Genomic DNA, 21,200 nt, shown 5'->3' on the forward strand with positions numbered 1-21,200 from the left:
CAACCAATCAACCAACCAACCAACCAATCAACCAACCAACCAACCAACCAACCAACCAACCAAGCAACCAACAAACTAGTGAATAAATGCCCAAAAATAAGGAATACGCCGGTGAGGCGAAGCCCTTTTCCTTTGGCCTGCCGTTTTCCCGCCCTTTTACTTAAAAAAAAAAAAAAAAAAAAAAAAAAATTGGGGGGATTGTTTGTTTGTTTGTTTGTTTACAACTAGGTGGTCGTCGGTCAAGGTCTAGCCCTAACCCTAAAAGGTGGGATGATGATGATCCAAAATTCGGAACGCTTCACGGATTTGCGTGTCATCCTTTCGCAGGGGCCATGCTAATCTTCTCTGTATCGATCCAATTTTATTAGATGTGCTGCCGTAGCGAGCACAAGACAGGCAGCTGCACCAACCCCTATATATCCGGCACGTCACTGGTCGAGTCGTCTTGGGGCGGGGTTGAAGCGCGAGGGCCGGCCCCCTCCCTCGCCATCCCCTCTACCCCTCTACCCCTACTGCTAACAACCCCTGCACCCCACCCCCTACTCTAGTCTAGTCTCGCCCTAGTCTAGTATGGTCGTTGTCGTCCGTCGCCGTGGAGCAGCGCAAGGGTACTGAGGGGCCGTGCGCGGGTATCGTGGAGTAATGGGGGTCATCGCTTCTCGGCCTTTTGGCTCAGATCAAGTGTAGTTTCTGTTCTTGTCAGTTTAATATCTGATAGGTCTCCCACGGGGGCGACCAGTTCTTATTAAGCAGATTTTTGCAAACAGGGAGTCGGAACGAGGGCTCGCTCCGTCCGCTCCGCGCATCGCCCCGGTATCGCAGCTCCTCCGGGGAACGGTGCACTCTTTCTAAGTGTGTCAAAGGGAAACCCTGTGGGTGTGGTGAGGTGAGTGAGGTGAGTGAGGTGAGTGAGGTGAGTGAGGTGAGTGAGGTGAGTGAGGTGAGTGAGGTGAGTGAGGTGAGTGAGGCCGGGTGTCATCATCATGCCCCCACCAGTCATATGCTTAAAATCTCGAGTTGCTGGACGCAGCAGCAGCAGCAGTCTCTACTTGATGGCTCTCACATCTCGTTGTGTAACTTACTGTAGCATTGCGAGTCATACGTTCATAAGTGAAGATGTGGACTTATGGGTTGTTCTTGGGCATAAAAGGAATTGTGAAGCATTGTTCTGTGGATTCTCCATCTCCTGAGACCTTCTTCTCAGCTCTGGCTTTGTCCTTGTCATTCCTCACCCACCTCTGGCTTTCCATCTCTGGTTTACAATAATCATGATGGTGTAGGTAAGAGTCCACCCACCTAAGAGTCCACCTTCCTTTTGTGACACACGTTTGCCTCGCAATTGATTTCATTCATTTGCCATGTTATTTCATGTACGTTTCATTTGAACGTACTTACTTAACTTGACCATTCTTGCTCTTATTGAACCCATCGAGTCAAATAAGCAAGTGTAATTCCATTGGTATTGGCCTCATTTGGCGGTTCATGTTAATACACTGTTGAGTTTCCCCATCTTCCTTTAAACCATAGGGGACTCATTTTCAGTTGTTTGGACAATATTTACCCCCCCTAGAGGAGTGCGTGCGTGCGTGCGTGCGTGCGTGCGTGCGTGCGTCGACCAACCAATCAACCAATCAACCAACCAATCAACCAACCAATCAACCAACCAACCAACCAATCAACCAACCAACCAACCAACCAACCAACCAACCAAGCAACCAACAAACTAGTGAATAAATGCCCAAAAATAAGGAATACGCCGGTGAGGCGAAGCCCTTTTCCTTTGGCCTGCCGTTTTCCCGCCCTTTTACTTAAAAAAAAAAAAAAAAAAAAAAAAAAATTGGGGGGATTGTTTGTTTGTTTGTTTGTTTACAACTAGGTGGTCGTCGGTCAAGGTCTAGCCCTAACCCTAAAAGGTGGGATGATGATGATCCAAAATTCGGAACGCTTCACGGATTTGCGTGTCATCCTTGCGCCTGTTTTGGAACGTTGTTCTCCGTTTCATTTGTTTCATTTGTTTCATTTAGTCACATGGTCAGCCTCGTCCAATCCCTCGTCTACTGCAAATGCCACCAATGGGCATGCCAGCTTGTTTCATTTGGGTTTCCAATCACATCCAATCACAGACCGCCGTTAGGAATATTAATTTCATAGCTGGCAGCCATTGTTGTAGGAGACAGCGATCAACTTTGACTTACAATCGTAAGTGATTTTGTCTATAAATTGTCCTTGTCAATACGATTCTGTACTTGTATTTGTCAGACATAACAACTATTTAGCTGTAGTGTTAATTTGGGCTCGTCACGATTCGTTGTTTAGCGAGTTTAACGCCGTGTCTGTGAAGACTTCAGCACGTGTAGCTGTCACAATGATAGCATATGCTGTTCGCCTTAGTCAGTCTCTTAAAAATTATTTACTTGACAATGGTAATGGTATTCGTATGCTAGATGTCTAAATTAAAAAAATGAGGTAGCACAAATACTTTACCCAGACTCGGGAGTCGAACTCACGATCTTGTGATTTCAATGGGCATTGGATGATGGTCCAGCATTAGCTGATAGAGACAGTGTGTAAAGTGGCTAACTAGTGAGAAGTGCATCAATGTCCATTCAGAAGCCTGATGGCTCTGAATACACAATTATGTTCATGTTTTCTTAGTGTGTAACCATACTTTTACATACTTATCCATTATGTGTAGATGGAAAGCAACCCCAAATTTCTGAAGACCCTGAAGGGGGGTCTGGTGCTCAGGGCCACACCTGCGGCCCTGGGTGCCCCCAAACCCCCGCCAGGAGCCAGGGCCAAAGCGGCACAGGAGGTGGAGGCTGAGGCACGGGCCCACGTCGTCTCCCAGGGCGCTGACCCCAGTACGGACCTGCTGGTGCTGAGCCAGCACCGGCTCCAGTTTGGGAAGTACTGGGGTCAGACGTTCAAGTGGCTACTGGAGAACGACGTGGGCTACACCCTCCCGCTCGTATACTCCCATCAGAAGGAGCGGGAGAGGAGCAGCTCACAGTCGGCGCTCATGGCCAACAAGGACGCCCTCACTCGCTACGCACACGCCTTTCCTGAGTTTTTGGAGGCACTCAGGTTTGTGGAAGGAGTACAGTATGTTATGGAACTGCATGAGACCAGACAATGGACATGTTAGAACCCAATGCTGTGTAAACCCTTACATGTGAATTTCATGAAATGAAATGCCATCCGCAACACAAACCTTGTCTTCCACAGGTTCCACCAGGCGTGTGACGTAGCGAGAGTCCGGGCCTCCCAGCCCGGACATGAGGGCGAGGCCCTTGTTGGCTTCGGCGAGCACAAGGGTGAGCGGCTCCAGGACCTGTATGACGCCAAGGACAAGGAGAGAGTCGGGTAAGGCTATTCACACCACACCAACATACTTTGACTATTTTAAGAAGAAAGTGACATGTCTGTGGTTATATAAATATTATATATTACATTATATAAACAGTTATTTACGCCATCAAACGTTTCAGTTTCGTCAAGTGGCTGAGGAGAAAGACACCGCAGCCGGGGAGTCAGATGGATGCTGCCCTAAAGTACATCCGCATGAGAGACCACAAGGTGGCGGCGGCAGCAGGAGCGGGGGGCCCTACATCCACCCATGCGGCCTCCACTCCAGTGCCCATCCTGCCGCCCCCCTCCCGTCCGGCCAGCCAGGCTCAAAAGGGGTATGATGTCTCACAAGTCGTGTGACCAACTGGGGATTACTTGAACATATGCCTCCATTTATTATAGTAGCAGAGTTAACAGTGTCTGATCTCTTCCCTTTTGTGTCATTTATAGGCGTCTTGGTGAGGTGGTCTCTCAGTGCTTAGGGCAGCAGAGACCCCTGACTCCCCAGGCGCTGCAGGCAAAGGTGATGAAGGTCATCAAGCCGTCCCTAAAGCCTGCAGCACCAGGTGAGCGCTAACGATTTTTTATGTCATTTTTTTCCAATGATTGAGGAAAGTTGGTTTCCTGACATTGTGTCCGTCTCACTCTCTCCCTCTTCCTGTGTCTTGCAGCGGTGTCTATTCCTCAGCGGCCAGCTCAGGACAGTTTCACAGACGCTGAGCTGGCCGGAGTACTTGACGAATATGAGAACTGTAAGTTAAAGACTTTATTGAATGTAGTATTTGTAGTAGTGAAAGTATTTGTGGTATTCTTTTTGATATATAACGGTCTGACATGTTTTTCTCCTCCCTTTAACACATCAAAAAAAGGATGGGTAAGGTTGGTGAGAGAAATTTAAATATCACTCCACTGTTTCGTAGCAGTGTCTTGTAGCGGTCCTCTGCTCACGCCGTCTGTCCGTGCTTCATCATTGTAGTGACTTGCCCTTTCATCAATCACCTTTTCACATTTCACACTACCTTTTTCATTGGGCTTGTTGTCCAGATAATTACTCCTTGGCTGCAGAAGGGTGCATGTTCTATGTCAATAATTGCTGAGGCCTGCTTCCTTCTAACATTTTTACTTTACTCACAAAGCAATGCAGTGCAAATTAACATCTCATAATATTTCTATTGGTGTTTTGGTGAGGCTTTTATAGCTTTTCTAACTTCTCTATTTTTATTTATTTATTCTAAAGCCTTGAGCATACAGGTCCAAGTGCCTCAGCCTTCTGCATCTGTGAGGGCGCCCCCAGCCCCAACGAGGGAGGCCCCTCTCCCTCCTGTGAGGGAGGCCCCTCTCCCTCCTGTGAGGGCGCCCCCAGCCCCAACGAGGGAGGCCCCTCTCCCTCCTGTGAGGGAGGCCCCTCTCCCTCCTGTGAGGGCGCCCCCAGCCCCAACGAGGGAGGAGGAGGAGGGGCAGCTGCAGCAGCTACCCCTGCTGCAAGCCCTCCTGCCCGCAGGGCCCCCTGATGACAGTGCTGAGGTAAATGATTGGCTATGTTTTATATGAGCTGATTAACTATATAATTCTGTTATCAATTAATATGAAAACGTGTGTGCTCTCTCTTTGTTGTTCTTACACAGTTGTGTCCCCCTGGCTGGCGTGGCACGCTCAGCACTGCACAGCAACAGTGGATCGGCCGGGTGCTCTTCGTCTGGAAAAACAACCGAGCGGAGGTTCGTCCAGATCTCCAGCTCTGGTACGAGCCTCCGCAGCCCCGGCCGATCTACAACCAGCCACCCGCATCGCCAGACGCCTTCTTCGCTTGTCGGCTGTTCCTCTGGATGCCCGTTCGCTTATGGGCATTCAAGCTGACATGCCCCCAGCCTGCCTGCAATGGCAAAATGCACAAGGCTGGGGTGTACACCAAGACCATCCGGAAGGTCTTAGACATCGATGCCTGGTATCTCATGGCCACTGAGTACCTGGCATGCTCTCGGTGTACGAAGAAGGTTGTGGCATGGTCACAGGGCATCGTGAGGCAGCTGGATGCAGCCCACCGCTGCTTGTTTCCAGCTGTCCTCACCTACAAGTAAGCGGAGACCTCCAGCAACCAGTTTTTCAATACTTGATATTGTATTAGGTATTAAGCATTTCTATTGTCTCCCCCTCACTGTCCCTTTTCAGGTTGTCCTGTGACCTGCGGGTAGTTACCATGCTGAGGGAGCGCGCTTTGGGGAACAGCGCCACTCAGCTCTACACTAAGCTGTGTGAGAGCCACAGCGAAGCCTGGATGCGGCGCGCGATGCAGTACCTCGGCGAGTGCGAGCACTTCCTGGCCTTGGGCACCGGGCGGCGGCAGTTTCCACCACCACCAGCCATGCCGCCGGTGCCCTCGCCCGTCTGGCTGCTGACCGTCTACAGCATGGACGTGCTGTCGCGGCTGGACGAGGTGAAGGCCAGGGTCACCTCAGTGTTTGGGTCCATCTTGAAGATGGACTCAACCAAGAAGGTAACGTGTGTTCACTAGCTTCATCTTGCTGTAATACCCATCTGTCAGATTTTCACACGTTGTTTGCATGCATGTCACTTAATCAGTCTCTCCCCTCTCTCCTGCCCTCTCCTTGTGTCCAGGTGACCAAGAAGCTCGCTGGTACCGCTGCCAACACGGCCGCCTGGGTTACCAACGTTGGGAATGAGCACGGGCAGGTCCTCGTGAGCGTGCTCACCAGCGCTGAGAGCGTGGACCTGCTGCTCCCCATGGCGGCCGGGCTACAGGAGCGGTACCGACTCGCCGGGGTGCCTCCACCCCAGCTGATCTACGTGGACCGGGACTGTTGCTCCAGCTTCGGCGGATCCAAGACAGCTGCCTTGTTCGCCAACTGGGACCGGCTGGTGGTTCGGCTGGACATCTGGCACCTGATGCGGCGGTTCGCAGCAGGTGTCACCACTGAGAGCCACCAGCTGTACGGTCCCTTCATGAGGCAGCTGTCTTCCTGCATCTTTGAATGGGATGCAGCAGACGTCCGTCGATTGCTGGAGGGTAAGCGGTCCCAGCTGGAGGTGGAGCAGGGGATGGTCGGCCTGACCGACGGGGAGGTCTTCAGCCGGGTCTCGAAGAAGGAGATGGGCCGCCACTGCCGTCGCCGCACGCGTGGAGCGGCGGAGACGGAACTGCGGCTCATCGACCTGCTGGAGGCCTTCGGCGGTGAGAAAGGACTCGACACCCTGGGCATCCCCATCCTGGACAGCAGCCGCATCCAGGCGATCTGGCAAGAGCAGAGGCGTCACCTCCACTGCATCCAGGATCCACCCGGTGTGGATCTGTACACGGAGACCGGCAGGCTGACCAAGGGCAGCGTCAGTCTGCCGGTTTATCGCTGCGCGCGCGGTTCAACATCGCTGGAGTCGTTCCACCTCCATATAAACCGGTTCATCCCAGGTAATTGATTGACGTACACCATCTTTTTTTTCTGTGTGTATAATCGGTTTCAGATAGAAGGTGTCTCGTTCTCTGTCTGATCGCACGCCTTTTTGTCTTCCTCCTTCAGGAACATCAGCGAACGATGTACACTTTCAGGCGTTCCTGCTGGATGGACTGGTGAGGTGGAACGAGAACCGCGCCGCAGCGGCAGTGGAGGGACGGGAGCAGCCTCTGCTCTCCTACAGTGGCCACCTGCAGCACTCCCTTAACCAGCTCAGCCAACGGGTGCTTGGCGTGAGTCTGGTTAAGGATCACACCGCCCCAAGGGAGTACACAGGTGCGTAATTTGAATATACTTCTCGTCAGTGTAAACGTATCCAAGTTATCATCCAAATTCCCCCCCCCCATCCTAACCACTGCCCCTCTCTTTATTTCATTACAGGAGAACTCCTGGGGGTGGAGTACCTGTACTCCCAGACAGGCAGAGTGCTGCAGGACGCCAGCGTGGACCCTGACGTTCCGGACGAGGAAGCCGCCATCCAGGAGCTCGATGTGGAGGACGAGGGCTTTGAAGAGGCAGGCGACGATGAGGATGACCCTACCATCCATGTCGACCTGCCTCTTCCCGACGCCTCGTCCTCCAGCTCAGCGGCGGCAACTCGGTCAGGCGTTCACGCTGGTGCACCCAGGTCTGGGCCATCCGTTCCGGGCGCCCCCCCTGACAATGACAGCGAGAACCCTCCTGAGGCCCCGGAGTTAGAGGTTGACGCACCTCCGAACTCCTCTTCAGACACTGAGGTACGAGGGAGTGAATTTGTAGACTTGCGTGCGTACGTACATGCGGTTGTTTGTGTGTTGGCCTTTTTATTCACTTTTCCCTTTTTGTTGTGTCTTTCCTCTTACAGGAGACCCAAGGCCCTGATGGTCAGCCTGGATACCAACATGTCCACAGGCTGGCCACAGCCTTGGTGGAGGTGCGTCACCTTCCGGGGCTGAGTGAGAGCAGGGTAGACCGGCTGGTAGAGCTATGGCAGGCTCTACCAGAGCCAGACAAGCGGCATCTGGTCTACCCTGCGCAACACCAGGAGAGGTTGGTCAGGGGGAGGTTCAAGGCAGTCAAGACTCCCGGTGTTGCCGGCAGGGAGTCACTCAAGCGGTATGTTTTATTTTCATTCATTTCATAACACAGAAAAGGCATCTACGGCTCATATTAAATATAGATGGAGTTTATAACAGTTATTTTTTTGTTGTAGTTGCCTGCTCGGAACCGCCTCGGGCCCTGCAAGTTGGCCAAGCACGAGTCGACTCGTGGAGGCCATTTGCAGCCAGCTCTGCCATCTCCATCCCAGTGCCACGCAGTCCGCCGGGGTCAAAAGGACCAGGTGGTCCCTCATTATGGCGGACTACGTGGCCATTAGAGAGGCAGTGCTGGACAGCCCGAGGATGATGGCCCAGACCAACCTACAGCTGTTTCAGCTAAATCAAAGGACATTGTCCCAATGGTGAGATATCTGGAAATGTAACGGTATTAGGGAGGGCAGTCTCTATAAACATGACTGTGTGTGTAATACATGAATGACAGAATGTTGTCTGTGTGTTACAGGTACTGCATGCGTCAGAGGGAAAGGGAGAGGGCCATCCTCCTACAAGACTTGGTCCCCCCTGCTCCTGGACCAAGCCTTGCTGCCCAGCCTCTCCCTGCTGCCAGGCCCCTCCACTATCAGCAGGAGGGACACCGGCAGCCCTTTGCCTTCCTGACGCCGCAGGACCTCGCACGCCAGGCTACCCAGCAGCGACGGCCCGCCCCAGTGCCCATTCCGCCAGCCCAGCCCCCAGCCTCAACTGCTCTCTCCCAGGACAATGTCGGTGAACCCCCCCACCCTCTTCTTCCTCCTCCTCCTCCTCCTCCAGAGACAGTCTCCCGTACCACTGCCTGGAGGAAACGAAAGAGGGAGGAGGCGGTGGCGGCGGGTGGCACCGACCAGCCCCGGAAGGCCACAAGACAATTTCTGTGTAGCAAGTGTGGGCTGCCGAAGAGGAAAGACACAGGACACAGCCACTTCGGCGGCTCCTACTTTTGCTCTGTGTCCTCCGGCGGGAAGAGCGTTGAGGTGTGGCTGGCGGAACAGAGAGACGCTAGTAAGGGGGCGAAGTGATAGTGACACTGAGCCTCGTGTTGGGTAGCTTGGACGTTTCAGTTTGTAAATAGTTCAAGTTCTTGTTCTGCGTTCCTCCTCTAGAAGAACCGAGACCTTGGCGAGGTTTAGAGGCTTGTGTGTGTCCAGGACCCTCAGAGCTAAATTGCCTGTAGTCTTAGGACTACTGGCAGGGACTCCCATGGCAAGCAGGTCTGAGGTGAGACACCAGACTAACATCGGTTCAATTCACTTGATAAACCCAGGACAAGGACTGAATGAATACACTGTTCAGTGAACTGTTTGAATCACAATGTTCAGTAGAATATCTTTATTGCAGAAATGGAGAGGCACTAAATACACTGTTGAGTAAATGGTATGAATTATGTGGAATACAATACTTCTTTATTGCAGAGAAGTCATAACTATGCTGTTCAGTGACTGTGAACTGTATGAATCACAATGTACAGTAAATGATCTTTATTGCAGAATATTTTTATTGCAGAAATGGAAAAGCACTAAATACACTGTTGAGTAAATGGTATGAATTATGTGGAATACAATACTTCTTTATTGCAGAGAAGTCATAACTATGCTGTTCAGTGACTGTGAACTGGATGAATCACAATGTACAGTAAATGATCTTAATTGCAGAATATTTTTATTGCAGAAATGGAAAAGCACTAAATACACTGTTGAGTAAATGGTATGAATTATGTGGAATACAATACTTCTTTATTGCAGAGAAGTCATAACTATGCTGTTCAGTGACTGTGAATTGGATGAGTCACAATGTGCAGTAGAAATGGTATGAATTATGATGTGGAATACAATATATCTTTATTACAGAAAAGGAGAAGGAATAACTATGCTGTTCAGTGACTGTGAACTGTATGAATCACAATGTGCAGTAAATGATCTTTATTGCAGAATATTTTTATTGCAGAAATGGAAAAGCACTAAATACACTGTTGAGTAAATGGTATGAATTATGTGGAATACAATACTTCTTTATTGCAGAGAAGTCATAACTATGCTGTTCAGTGACTGTGAATTGGATGAGTCACAATGTGCAGTAGAAATGGTATGAATTATGATGTGGAATACAATATATCTTTATTACAGAAAAGGAGAAGGAATAACTATGCTGTTCAGTGACTGTGAACTGGATGAATCACAATGTACAGTAAATGATCTTTATTGCAGAATATTTTTATTGCAGAAATGGAAAAGCACTAAATACACTGTTGAGTAAATGGTATGAATTATGTGGAATACAATACTTCTTTATTGCAGAGAAGGAGAAGGCATAAATATGAAATGAATCACAATGTACAGTACTAACTGCTTTATGGATGTTTTTACTTTTAGATACATACTCATTGTGATGTTTTCACCAGAATAAAAAGTAGTTAGTAACAACAATCTTTGTCATACACTATATTTAATCTTTATTATATGCATGTTGTCTCAAAGTGTGCCAGACTGTACTTCCTCCATGCAGTACCAATGTCTGCCAGGAGGAGGTACCAAAACCCCCTTTCTGTCTGTGAGCACATGGCTACTTGTTTACATTCTTTTCCTTTTTCAGCCCCCATTCCCTCCCACCTTCAAGGAGAACAATGAGCAGGATTTTTTTCGCAGGGGCCATGCTAATCTTCTCTGTATCGATCCAATTTTATTAGATGTGCTGCCGTAGCGAGCACAAGACAGGCAGCTGCACCAACCCCTATATATCCGGCACGTCACTGGTCGAGTCGTCTTGGGGCGGGGTTGAAGCGCGAGGGCCGGCCCCCTCCCTCGCCATCCCCTCTACCCCTCTACCCCTACTGCTAACAACCCCTGCACCCCACCCCCTACTCTAGTCTAGTCTCGCCCTAGTCTAGTATGGTCGTTGTCGTCCGTCGCCGTGGAGCAGCGCAAGGGTACTGAGGGGCCGTGCGCGGGTATCGTGGAGTAATGGGGGTCATCGCTTCTCGGCCTTTTGGCTCAGATCAAGTGTAGTTTCTGTTCTTGTCAGTTTAATATCTGATAGGTCTCCCACGGGGGCGACCAGTTCTTATTAAGCAGATTTTTGCAAACAGGGAGTCGGAACGAGGGCTCGCTCCGTCCGCTCCGCGCATCGCCCCGGTATCGCAGCTCCTCCGGGGAACGGTGCACTCTTTCTAAGTGTGTCAAAGGGAAACCCTGTGGGTGTGGTGAGGTGAGTGAGGTGAGTGAGGTGAGTGAGGTGAGTGAGGTGAGTGAGGTGAGTGAGGTGAGTGAGGTGAGTGAGGTGAGTGAGGTGAGTGAGGCCGGGTGTCATCATCATGCCCCCACCAGTCATATGCTTAAAATCTCGAGTTGCTGGACGCAGCAGCAGCAGCAGTCTCTACTTGATGGCTCTCACATCTCGTTGTGTAACTTACTGTAGCATTGCGAGTCATACGTTCATAAGTGAAGATGTGGACTTATGGGTTGTTCTTGGGCATAAAAGGAATTGTGAAGCATTGTTCTGTGGATTCTCCATCTCCTGAGACCTTCTTCTCAGCTCTGGCTTTGTCCTTGTCATTCCTCACCCACCTCTGGCTTTCCATCTCTGGTTTACAATAATCATGATGGTGTAGGTAAGAGTCCACCCACCTAAGAGTCCACCTTCCTTTTGTGACACACGTTTGCCTCGCAATTGATTTCATTCATTTGCCATGTTATTTCATGTACGTTTCATTTGAACGTACTTACTTAACTTGACCATTCTTGCTCTTATTGAACCCATCGAGTCAAATAAGCAAGTGTAATTCCATTGGTATTGGCCTCATTTGGCGGTTCATGTTAATACACTGTTGAGTTTCCCCATCTTCCTTTAAACCATAGGGGACTCATTTTCAGTTGTTTGGACAATATTTACCCCCCCTAGAGGAGTGCGTGCGTGCGTGCGTGCGTGCGTGCGTGCGTGCGTGCGTCGACCAACCAATCAACCAATCAACCAACCAATCAACCAACCAATCAACCAACCAACCAACCAATACCAACCAACCAACCAACCAACCAACCAACCAACCAAGCAACCAACAAACTAGTGAATAAATGCCCAAAAATAAGGAATACGCCGGTGAGGCGAAGCCCTTTTCCTTTGGCCTGCCGTTTTCCCGCCCTTTTACTTAAAAAAAAAAAAAAAAAAAAAAAAAAATTGGGGGGATTGTTTGTTTGTTTGTTTGTTTACAACTAGGTGGTCGTCGGTCAAGGTCTAGCCCTAACCCTAAAAGGTGGGATGATGATGATCCAAAATTCGGAACGCTTCACGGATTTGCGTGTCATCCTTTCGCAGGGGCCATGCTAATCTTCTCTGTATCGATCCAATTTTATTAGATGTGCTGCCGTAGCGAGCACAAGACAGGCAGCTGCACCAACCCCTATATATCCGGCACGTCACTGGTCGAGTCGTCTTGGGGCGGGGTTGAAGCGCGAGGGCCGGCCCCCTCCCTCGCCATCCCCTCTACCCCTCTACCCCTACTGCTAACAACCCCTGCACCCCACCCCCTACTCTAGTCTAGTCTCGCCCTAGTCTAGTATGGTCGTTGTCGTCCGTCGCCGTGGAGCAGCGCAAGGGTACTGAGGGGCCGTGCGCGGGTATCGTGGAGTAATGGGGGTCATCGCTTCTCGGCCTTTTGGCTCAGATCAAGTGTAGTTTCTGTTCTTGTCAGTTTAATATCTGATAGGTCTCCCACGGGGGCGACCAGTTCTTATTAAGCAGATTTTTGCAAACAGGGAGTCGGAACGAGGGCTCGCTCCGTCCGCTCCGCGCATCGCCCCGGTATCGCAGCTCCTCCGGGGAACGGTGCACTCTTTCTAAGTGTGTCAAAGGGAAACCCGTGGTGTGGTGTGGTGAGGTGAGTGAGGTGAGTGAGGTGAGTGAGGTGAGTGAGGTGAGTGAGGTGAGTGAGGTGAGTGAGGTGAGTGAGGTGAGTGAGGTGAGTGAGGTGAGTGAGGCCGGGTGTCATCATCATGCCCCCACCAGTCATATGCTTAAAATCTCGAGTTGCTGGACGCAGCAGCAGCAGCAGTCTCTACTTGATGGCTCTCACATCTCGTTGTGTAACTTACTGTAGCATTGCGAGTCATACGTTCATAAGTGAAGATGTGGACTTATGGGTTGTTCTTGGGCATAAAAGGAATTGTGAAGCATTGTTCTGTGGATTCTCCATCTCCTGAGACCTTCTTCTCAGCTCTGGCTTTGTCCTTGTCATTCCTCACCCACCTCTGGCTTTCCATCTCTGGTTTACAATAATCATGATGGTGTAGGTAAGAGTCCACCCACCTAAGAGTCCACCTTCCTTTTGTGACACACGTTTGCCTCGCAATTGATTTCATTCATTTGCCATGTTATTTCATGTACGTTTCATTTGAACGTACTTACTTAACTTGACCATTCTTGCTCTTATTGAACCCATCGAGTCAAATAAGCAAGTGTAATTCCATTGGTATTGGCCTCATTTGGCGGTTCATGTTAATACACTGTTGAGTTTCCCCATCTTCCTTTAAACCATAGGGGACTCATTTTCAGTTGTTTGGACAATATTTACCCCCCCTAGAGGAGTGCGTGCGTGCGTGCGTGCGTGCGTGCGTGCGTGCGTCGACCAACCAATCAACCAATCAACCAACCAATCAACCAACCAATCAACCAACCAACCAACCAATCAACCAACCAACCAACCAACCAACCAACCAACCAACCAACCAAGCAACCAACAAACTAGTGAATAAATGCCCAAAAATAAGGAATACGCCGGTGAGGCGAAGCCCTTTTCCTTTGGCCTGCCGTTTTCCCGCCCTTTTACTTAAAAAAAAAAAAAAAAAAAAAAAAAAATTGGGGGGATTGTTTGTTTGTTTGTTTGTTTACAACTAGGTGGTCGTCGGTCAAGGTCTAGCCCTAACCCTAAAAGGTGGGATGATGATGATCCAAAATTCGGAACGCTTCACGGATTTGCGTGTCATCCTTTCGCAGGGGCCATGCTAATCTTCTCTGTATCGATCCAATTTTATTAGATGTGCTGCCGTAGCGAGCACAAGACAGGCAGCTGCACCAACCCCTATATATCCGGCACGTCACTGGTCGAGTCGTCTTGGGGCGGGGTTGAAGCGCGAGGGCCGGCCCCCTCCCTCGCCATCCCCTCTACCCCTCTACCCCTACTGCTAACAACCCCTGCACCCCACCCCCTACTCTAGTCTAGTCTCGCCCTAGTCTAGTATGGTCGTTGTCGTCCGTCGCCGTGGAGCAGCGCAAGGGTACTGAGGGGCCGTGCGCGGGTATCGTGGAGTAATGGGGGTCATCGCTTCTCGGCCTTTTGGCTCAGATCAAGTGTAGTTTCTGTTCTTGTCAGTTTAATATCTGATAGGTCTCCCACGGGGGCGACCAGTTCTTATTAAGCAGATTTTTGCAAACAGGGAGTCGGAACGAGGGCTCGCTCCGTCCGCTCCGCGCATCGCCCCGGTATCGCAGCTCCTCCGGGGAACGGTGCACTCTTTCTAAGTGTGTCAAAGGGAAACCCTGTGGGTGTGGTGAGGTGAGTGAGGTGAGTGAGGTGAGTGAGGTGAGTGAGGTGAGTGAGGTGAGTGAGGTGAGTGAGGTGAGTGAGGTGAGTGAGGTGAGTGAGGTGAGTGAGGTGAGTGAGGCCGGGTGTCATCATCATGCCCCCACCAGTCATATGCTTAAAATCTCGAGTTGCTGGACGCAGCAGCAGCAGCAGTCTCTACTTGATGGCTCTCACATCTCGTTGTGTAACTTACTGTAGCATTGCGAGTCATACGTTCATAAGTGAAGATGTGGACTTATGGGTTGTTCTTGGGCATAAAAGGAATTGTGAAGCATTGTTCTGTGGATTCTCCATCTCCTGAGACCTTCTTCTCAGCTCTGGCTTTGTCCTTGTCATTCCTCACCCACCTCTGGCTTTCCATCTCTGGTTTACAATAATCATGATGGTGTAGGTAAGAGTCCACCCACCTAAGAGTCCACCTTCCTTTTGTGACACACGTTTGCCTCGCAATTGATTTCATTCATTTGCCATGTTATTTCATGTACGTTTCATTTGAACGTACTTACTTAACTTGACCATTCTTGCTCTTATTGAACCCATCGAGTCAAATAAGCAAGTGTAATTCCATTGGTATTGGCCTCATTTGGCGGTTCATGTTAATACACTGTTGAGTTTCCCCATCTTCCTTTAAACCATAGGGGACTCATTTTCAGTTGTTTGGACAATATTTACCCCCCCTAGAGGAGTGCGTGCGTGCGTGCGTGCGTGCGTGCGTGCGTGCGTCGACCAACCAATCAACCAATCAACCAACCAATCAACCAACCAATCAACCAACCAACCAACCAATCAACCAACCAACCAACCAACCAACCAACCAACCAAGCAACCAACAAACTAGTGAATAAATGCCCAAAAATAAGGAATACGCCGGTGAGGCGAAGCCCTTTTCCTTTGGCCTGCCGTTTTCCCGCCCTTTTACTTAAAAAAAAAAAAAAAAAAAAAAAAAAATTGGGGGGATTGTTTGTTTGTTTGTTTGTTTACAACTAGGTGGTCGTCGGTCAAGGTCTAGCCCTAACCCTAAAAGGTGGGATGATGATGATCCAAAATTCGGAACGCTTCACGGATTTGCGTGTCATCCTTTCGCAGGGGCCATGCTAATCTTCTCTGTATCGATCCAATTTTATTAGATGTGCTGCCGTAGCGAGCACAAGACAGGCAGCTGCACCAACCCCTATATATCCGGCACGTCACTGGTCGAGTCGTCTTGGGGCGGGGTTGAAGCGCGAGGGCCGGCCCCCTCCCTCGCCATCCCCTCTACCCCTCTACCCCTACTGCTAACAACCCCTGCACCCCACCCCCTACTCTAGTCTAGTCTCGCCCTAGTCTAGTATGGTCGTTGTCGTCCGTCGCCGTGGAGCAGCGCAAGGGTACTGAGGGGCCGTGCGCGGGTATCGTGGAGTAATGGGGGTCATCGCTTCTCGGCCTTTTGGCTCAGATCAAGTGTAGTTTCTGTTCTTGTCAGTTTAATATCTGATAGGTCTCCCACGGGGGCGACCAGTTCTTATTAAGCAGATTTTTGCAAACAGGGAGTCGGAACGAGGGCTCGCTCCGTCCGCTCCGCGCATCGCCCCGGTATCGCAGCTCCTCCGGGGAACGGTGCACTCTTTCTAAGTGTGTCAAAGGGAAACCCTGTGTGGTGAGGTGGTAGTGAGTGAGGTGAGTGAGGTGAGTGAGGTGAGTGAGGTGAGTGAGGTGAGTGAGGTGAGTGAGGTGAGTGAGGTGAGTGAGGTGAGTGAGGTGAGTGAGGTGAGTGAGGCCGGGTGTCATCATCATGCCCCCACCAGTCATATGCTTAAAATCTCGAGTTGCTGGACGCAGCAGCAGCAGCAGTCTCTACTTGATGGCTCTCACATCTCGTTGTGTAACTTACTGTAGCATTGCGAGTCATACGTTCATAAGTGAAGATGTGGACTTATGGGTTGTTCTTGGGCATAAAAGGAATTGTGAAGCATTGTTCTGTGGATTCTCCATCTCCTGAGACCTTCTTCTCAGCTCTGGCTTTGTCCTTGTCATTCCTCACCCACCTCTGGCTTTCCATCTCTGGTTTACAATAATCATGATGGTGTAGGTAAGAGTCCACCCACCTAAGAGTCCACCTTCCTTTTGTGACACACGTTTGCCTCGCAATTGATTTCATTCATTTGCCATGTTATTTCATGTACGTTTCATTTGAACGTACTTACTTAACTTGACCATTCTTGCTCTTATTGAACCCATCGAGTCAAATAAGCAAGTGTAATTCCATTGGTATTGGCCTCATTTGGCGGTTCATGTTAATACACTGTTGAGTTTCCCCATCTTCCTTTAAACCATAGGGGACTCATTTTCAGTTGTTTGGACAATATTTACCCCCCCTAGAGGAGTGCGTGCGTGCGTGCGTGCGTGCGTGCGTGCGTGCGTCGACCAACCAATCAACCAATCAACCAACCAATCAACCAACCAATCAACCAACCAACCAACCAATCAACCAACCAACCAACCAACCAACCAACCAACCAACCAAGCAACCAACAAACTAGTGAATAAATGCCCAAAAATAAGGAATACGCCGGTGAGGCGAAGCCCTTTTCCTTTGGCCTGCCGTTTTCCCGCCCTTTTACTTAAAAAAAAAAAAAAAAAAAAAAAAAAATTGGGGGGATTGTTTGTTTGTTTGTTTGTTTACAACTAGGTGGTCGTCGGTCAAGGTCTAGCCCTAACCCTAAAAGGTGGGATGATGATGATCCAAAATTCGGAACGCTTCACGGATTTGCGTGTCATCCTTTCGCAGGGGCCATGCTAATCTTCTCTGTATCGATCCAATTTTATTAGATGTGCTGCCGTAGCGAGCACAAGACAGGCAGCTGCACCAACCCCTATATATCCGGCACGTCACTGGTCGAGTCGTCTTGGGGCGGGGTTGAAGCGCGAGGGCCGGCCCCCTCCCTCGCCATCCCCTCTACCCCTCTACCCCTACTGCTAACAACCCCTGCACCCCACCCCCTACTCTAGTCTAGTCTCGCCCTAGTCTAGTATGGTCGTTGTCGTCCGTCGCCGTGGAGCAGCGCAAGGGTACTGAGGGGCCGTGCGCGGGTATCGTGGAGTAATGGGGGTCATCGCTTCTCGGCCTTTTGGCTCAGATCAAGTGTAGTTTCTGTTCTTGTCAGTTTAATATCTGATAGGTCTCCCACGGGGGCGACCAGTTCTTATTAAGCAGATTTTTGCAAACAGGGAGTCGGAACGAGGGCTCGCTCCGTCCGCTCCGCGCATCGCCCCGGTATCGCAGCTCCTCCGGGGAACGGTGCACTCTTTCTAAGTGTGTCAAAGGGAAACCCTGTGGGTGTGGTGAGGTGAGTGAGGTGAGTGAGGTGAGTGAGGTGAGTGAGGTGAGTGAGGTGAGTGAGGTGAGTGAGGTGAGTGAGGTGAGTGAGGTGAGTGAGGTGAGTGAGGTGAGTGAGGTGAGTGAGGTGAGTGAGGCCGGGTGTCATCATCATGCCCCCACCAGTCATATGCTTAAAATCTCGAGTTGCTGGACGCAGCAGCAGCAGCAGTCTCTACTTGATGGCTCTCACATCTCGTTGTGTAACTTACTGTAGCATTGCGAGTCATACGTTCATAAGTGAAGATGTGGACTTATGGGTTGTTCTTGGGCATAAAAGGAATTGTGAAGCATTGTTCTGTGGATTCTCCATCTCCTGAGACCTTCTTCTCAGCTCTGGCTTTGTCCTTGTCATTCCTCACCCACCTCTGGCTTTCCATCTCTGGTTTACAATAATCATGATGGTGTAGGTAAGAGTCCACCCACCTAAGAGTCCACCTTCCTTTTGTGACACACGTTTGCCTCGCAATTGATTTCATTCATTTGCCATGTTATTTCATGTACGTTTCATTTGAACGTACTTACTTAACTTGACCATTCTTGCTCTTATTGAACCCATCGAGTCAAATAAGCAAGTGTAATTCCATTGGTATTGGCCTCATTTGGCGGTTCATGTTAATACACTGTTGAGTTTCCCCATCTTCCTTTAAACCATAGGGGACTCATTTTCAGTTGTTTGGACAATATTTACCCCCCCTAGAGGAGTGCGTGCGTGCGTGCGTGCGTGCGTGCGTGCGTGCGTACCAACCAATCAACCAATCAACCAACCAATCAACCAACCAATCAACCAACCAACCAACCAATCAACCAACCAACCAACCAACCAACCAACCAACCAACCAAGCAACCAACAAACTAGTGAATAAATGCCCAAAAATAAGGAATACGCCGGTGAGGCGAAGCCCTTTTCCTTTGGCCTGCCGTTTTCCCGCCCTTTTACTTAAAAAAAAAAAAAAAAAAAAAAAAAAATTGGGGGGATTGTTTGTTTGTTTGTTTGTTTACAACTAGGTGGTCGTCGGTCAAGGTCTAGCCCTAACCCTAAAAGGTGGGATGATGATGATCCAAAATTCGGAACGCTTCACGGATTTGCGTGTCATCCTTTCGCAGGGGCCATGCTAATCTTCGGGCCATGCTAATCTTCTCTGTATCGATCCAATTTTATTAGATGTGCTGCCGTAGCGAGCACAAGACAGGCAGCTGCACCAACCCCTATATATCCGGCACGTCACTGGTCGAGTCGTCTTGGGGCGGGGTTGAAGCGCGAGGGCCGGCCCCCTCCCTCGCCATCCCCTCTACCCCTCTACCCCTACTGCTAACAACCCCTGCACCCCACCCCCTACTCTAGTCTAGTCTCGCCCTAGTCTAGTATGGTCGTTGTCGTCCGTCGCCGTGGAGCAGCGCAAGGGTACTGAGGGGCCGTGCGCGGGTATCGTGGAGTAATGGGGGTCATCGCTTCTCGGCCTTTTGGCTCAGATCAAGTGTAGTTTCTGTTCTTGTCAGTTTAATATCTGATAGGTCTCCCACGGGGGCGACCAGTTCTTATTAAGCAGATTTTTGCAAACAGGGAGTCGGAACGAGGGCTCGCTCCGTCCGCTCCGCGCATCGCCCCGGTATCGCAGCTCCTCCGGGGAACGGTGCACTCTTTCTAAGTGTGTCAAAGGGAAACCCTGTGGGTGTGGTGAGGTGAGTGAGGTGAGTGAGGTGAGTGAGGTGAGTGAGGTGAGTGAGGTGAGTGAGGTGAGTGAGGTGAGTGAGGTGAGTGAGGTGAGTGAGGTGAGTGAGGTGAGTGAGGTGAGTGAGGCCGGGTGTCATCATCATGCCCCCACCAGTCATATGCTTAAAATCTCGAGTTGCTGGACGCAGCAGCAGCAGCAGTCTCTACTTGATGGCTCTCACATCTCGTTGTGTAACTTACTGTAGCATTGCGAGTCATACGTTCATAAGTGAAGATGTGGACTTATGGGTTGTTCTTGGGCATAAAAGGAATTGTGAAGCATTGTTCTGTGGATTCTCCATCTCCTGAGACCTTCTTCTCAGCTCTGGCTTTGTCCTTGTCATTCCTCACCCACCTCTGGCTTTCCATCTCTGGTTTACAATAATCATGATGGTGTAGGTAAGAGTCCACCCACCTAAGAGTCCACCTTCCTTTTGTGACACACGTTTGCCTCGCAATTGATTTCATTCATTTGCCATGTTATTTCATGTACGTTTCATTTGAACGTACTTACTTAACTTGACCATTCTTGCTCTTATTGAACCCATCGAGTCAAATAAGCAAGTGTAATTCCATTGGTATTGGCCTCATTTGGCGGTTCATGTTAATACACTGTTGAGTTTCCCCATCTTCCTTTAAACCATAGGGGACTCATTTTCAGTTGTTTGGACAATATTTACCCCCCCTAGAGGAGTGCGTGCGTGCGTGCGTGCGTGCGTGCGTGCGTGCGTCGACCAACCAATCAACCAATCAACCAACCAATCAACCAACCAATCAACCAACCAACCAACCAATCAACCAACCAACCAACCAACCAACCAACCAACCAACCAAGCAACCAACAAACTAGTGAATAAATGCCCAAAAATAAGGAATACGCCGGTGAGGCGAAGCCCTTTTCCTTTGGCCTGCCGTTTTCCCGCCCTTTTACTTAAAAAAAAAAAAAAAAAAAAAAAAAAATTGGGGGGATTGTTTGTTTGTTTGTTTGTTTACAACTAGGTGGTCGTCGGTCAAGGTCTAGCCCTAACCCTAAAAGGTGGGATGATGATGATCCAAAATTCGGAACGCTTCACGGATTTGCGTGTCATCCTTTCGCAGGGGCCATGCTAATCTTCTCTGTATCGATCCAATTTTATTAGATGTGCTGCCGTAGCGAGCACAAGACAGGCAGCTGCACCAACCCCTATATATCCGGCACGTCACTGGTCGAGTCGTCTTGGGGCGGGGTTGAAGCGCGAGGGCCGGCCCCCTCCCTCGCCATCCCCTCTACCCCTCTACCCCTACTGCTAACAACCCCTGCACCCCACCCCCTACTCTAGTCTAGTCTCGCCCTAGTCTAGTATGGTCGTTGTCGTCCGTCGCCGTGGAGCAGCGCAAGGGTACTGAGGGGCCGTGCGCGGGTATCGTGGAGTAATGGGGGTCATCGCTTCTCGGCCTTTTGGCTCAGATCAAGTGTAGTTTCTGTTCTTGTCAGTTTAATATCTGATAGGTCTCCCACGGGGGCGACCAGTTCTTATTAAGCAGATTTTTGCAAACAGGGAGTCGGAACGAGGGCTCGCTCCGTCCGCTCCGCGCATCGCCCCGGTATCGCAGCTCCTCCGGGGAACGGTGCACTCTTTCTAAGTGTGTCAAAGGGAAACCCTGTGGGTGTGGTGAGGTGAGTGAG

General features: G+C 50.1%; 14 non-coding genes and 2 pseudogenes across 14 annotated transcripts; 8 read left to right on the plus strand and 8 right to left on the minus strand.

The window, feature by feature from the left end:
* Positions 1-282: 282 nt before the first annotated feature.
* On the minus strand, positions 283-389 carry LOC134030982 (U6 spliceosomal RNA). The gene has a single exon (XR_009931797.1). It is a non-coding gene; the product is annotated as a U6 spliceosomal RNA (small nuclear RNA).
* A 262-nt stretch (positions 390-651) lies between these two features.
* On the plus strand, positions 652-848 carry LOC134030770 (U2 spliceosomal RNA). Its single transcript, XR_009931729.1, has one exon. It is a non-coding gene; the product is annotated as a U2 spliceosomal RNA (small nuclear RNA).
* Positions 849-10,528: 9,680 nt separating this feature from the next.
* On the minus strand, positions 10,529-10,598 carry LOC134031203 (U6 spliceosomal RNA; annotated as a pseudogene).
* A 262-nt stretch (positions 10,599-10,860) lies between these two features.
* On the plus strand, positions 10,861-11,057 carry LOC134030776 (U2 spliceosomal RNA). The gene has a single exon (XR_009931730.1). It is a non-coding gene; the product is annotated as a U2 spliceosomal RNA (small nuclear RNA).
* Positions 11,058-12,154: 1,097 nt separating this feature from the next.
* LOC134030990 (U6 spliceosomal RNA) lies at positions 12,155-12,261 on the minus strand. The gene has a single exon (XR_009931798.1). It is a non-coding gene; the product is annotated as a U6 spliceosomal RNA (small nuclear RNA).
* A 262-nt stretch (positions 12,262-12,523) lies between these two features.
* LOC134030781 (U2 spliceosomal RNA) lies at positions 12,524-12,720 on the plus strand. Its single transcript, XR_009931731.1, has one exon. It is a non-coding gene; the product is annotated as a U2 spliceosomal RNA (small nuclear RNA).
* A 1,111-nt stretch (positions 12,721-13,831) lies between these two features.
* Positions 13,832-13,938, minus strand: LOC134030996 (U6 spliceosomal RNA). Its single transcript, XR_009931801.1, has one exon. It is a non-coding gene; the product is annotated as a U6 spliceosomal RNA (small nuclear RNA).
* Positions 13,939-14,200: 262 nt separating this feature from the next.
* On the plus strand, positions 14,201-14,397 carry LOC134030786 (U2 spliceosomal RNA). The gene has a single exon (XR_009931733.1). It is a non-coding gene; the product is annotated as a U2 spliceosomal RNA (small nuclear RNA).
* Positions 14,398-15,506: 1,109 nt separating this feature from the next.
* Positions 15,507-15,613, minus strand: LOC134031002 (U6 spliceosomal RNA). Its single transcript, XR_009931803.1, has one exon. It is a non-coding gene; the product is annotated as a U6 spliceosomal RNA (small nuclear RNA).
* A 262-nt stretch (positions 15,614-15,875) lies between these two features.
* On the plus strand, positions 15,876-16,072 carry LOC134030790 (U2 spliceosomal RNA). Its single transcript, XR_009931734.1, has one exon. It is a non-coding gene; the product is annotated as a U2 spliceosomal RNA (small nuclear RNA).
* A 1,115-nt stretch (positions 16,073-17,187) lies between these two features.
* Positions 17,188-17,294, minus strand: LOC134031011 (U6 spliceosomal RNA). Its single transcript, XR_009931806.1, has one exon. It is a non-coding gene; the product is annotated as a U6 spliceosomal RNA (small nuclear RNA).
* Positions 17,295-17,556: 262 nt separating this feature from the next.
* LOC134030793 (U2 spliceosomal RNA) lies at positions 17,557-17,753 on the plus strand. The gene has a single exon (XR_009931735.1). It is a non-coding gene; the product is annotated as a U2 spliceosomal RNA (small nuclear RNA).
* Positions 17,754-18,882: 1,129 nt separating this feature from the next.
* Positions 18,883-19,006, minus strand: LOC134031200 (U6 spliceosomal RNA; annotated as a pseudogene).
* Positions 19,007-19,268: 262 nt separating this feature from the next.
* Positions 19,269-19,465, plus strand: LOC134030797 (U2 spliceosomal RNA). Its single transcript, XR_009931736.1, has one exon. It is a non-coding gene; the product is annotated as a U2 spliceosomal RNA (small nuclear RNA).
* Positions 19,466-20,587: 1,122 nt separating this feature from the next.
* On the minus strand, positions 20,588-20,694 carry LOC134031018 (U6 spliceosomal RNA). The gene has a single exon (XR_009931808.1). It is a non-coding gene; the product is annotated as a U6 spliceosomal RNA (small nuclear RNA).
* A 262-nt stretch (positions 20,695-20,956) lies between these two features.
* Positions 20,957-21,153, plus strand: LOC134030805 (U2 spliceosomal RNA). The gene has a single exon (XR_009931738.1). It is a non-coding gene; the product is annotated as a U2 spliceosomal RNA (small nuclear RNA).
* Positions 21,154-21,200: the final 47 nt, after the last annotated feature.

This window comes from Osmerus eperlanus, chromosome 1 (assembly GCF_963692335.1).
Source record: "Osmerus eperlanus chromosome 1, fOsmEpe2.1, whole genome shotgun sequence".
Classification (NCBI taxonomy): Eukaryota; Metazoa; Chordata; class Actinopteri; order Osmeriformes; family Osmeridae; genus Osmerus; species Osmerus eperlanus.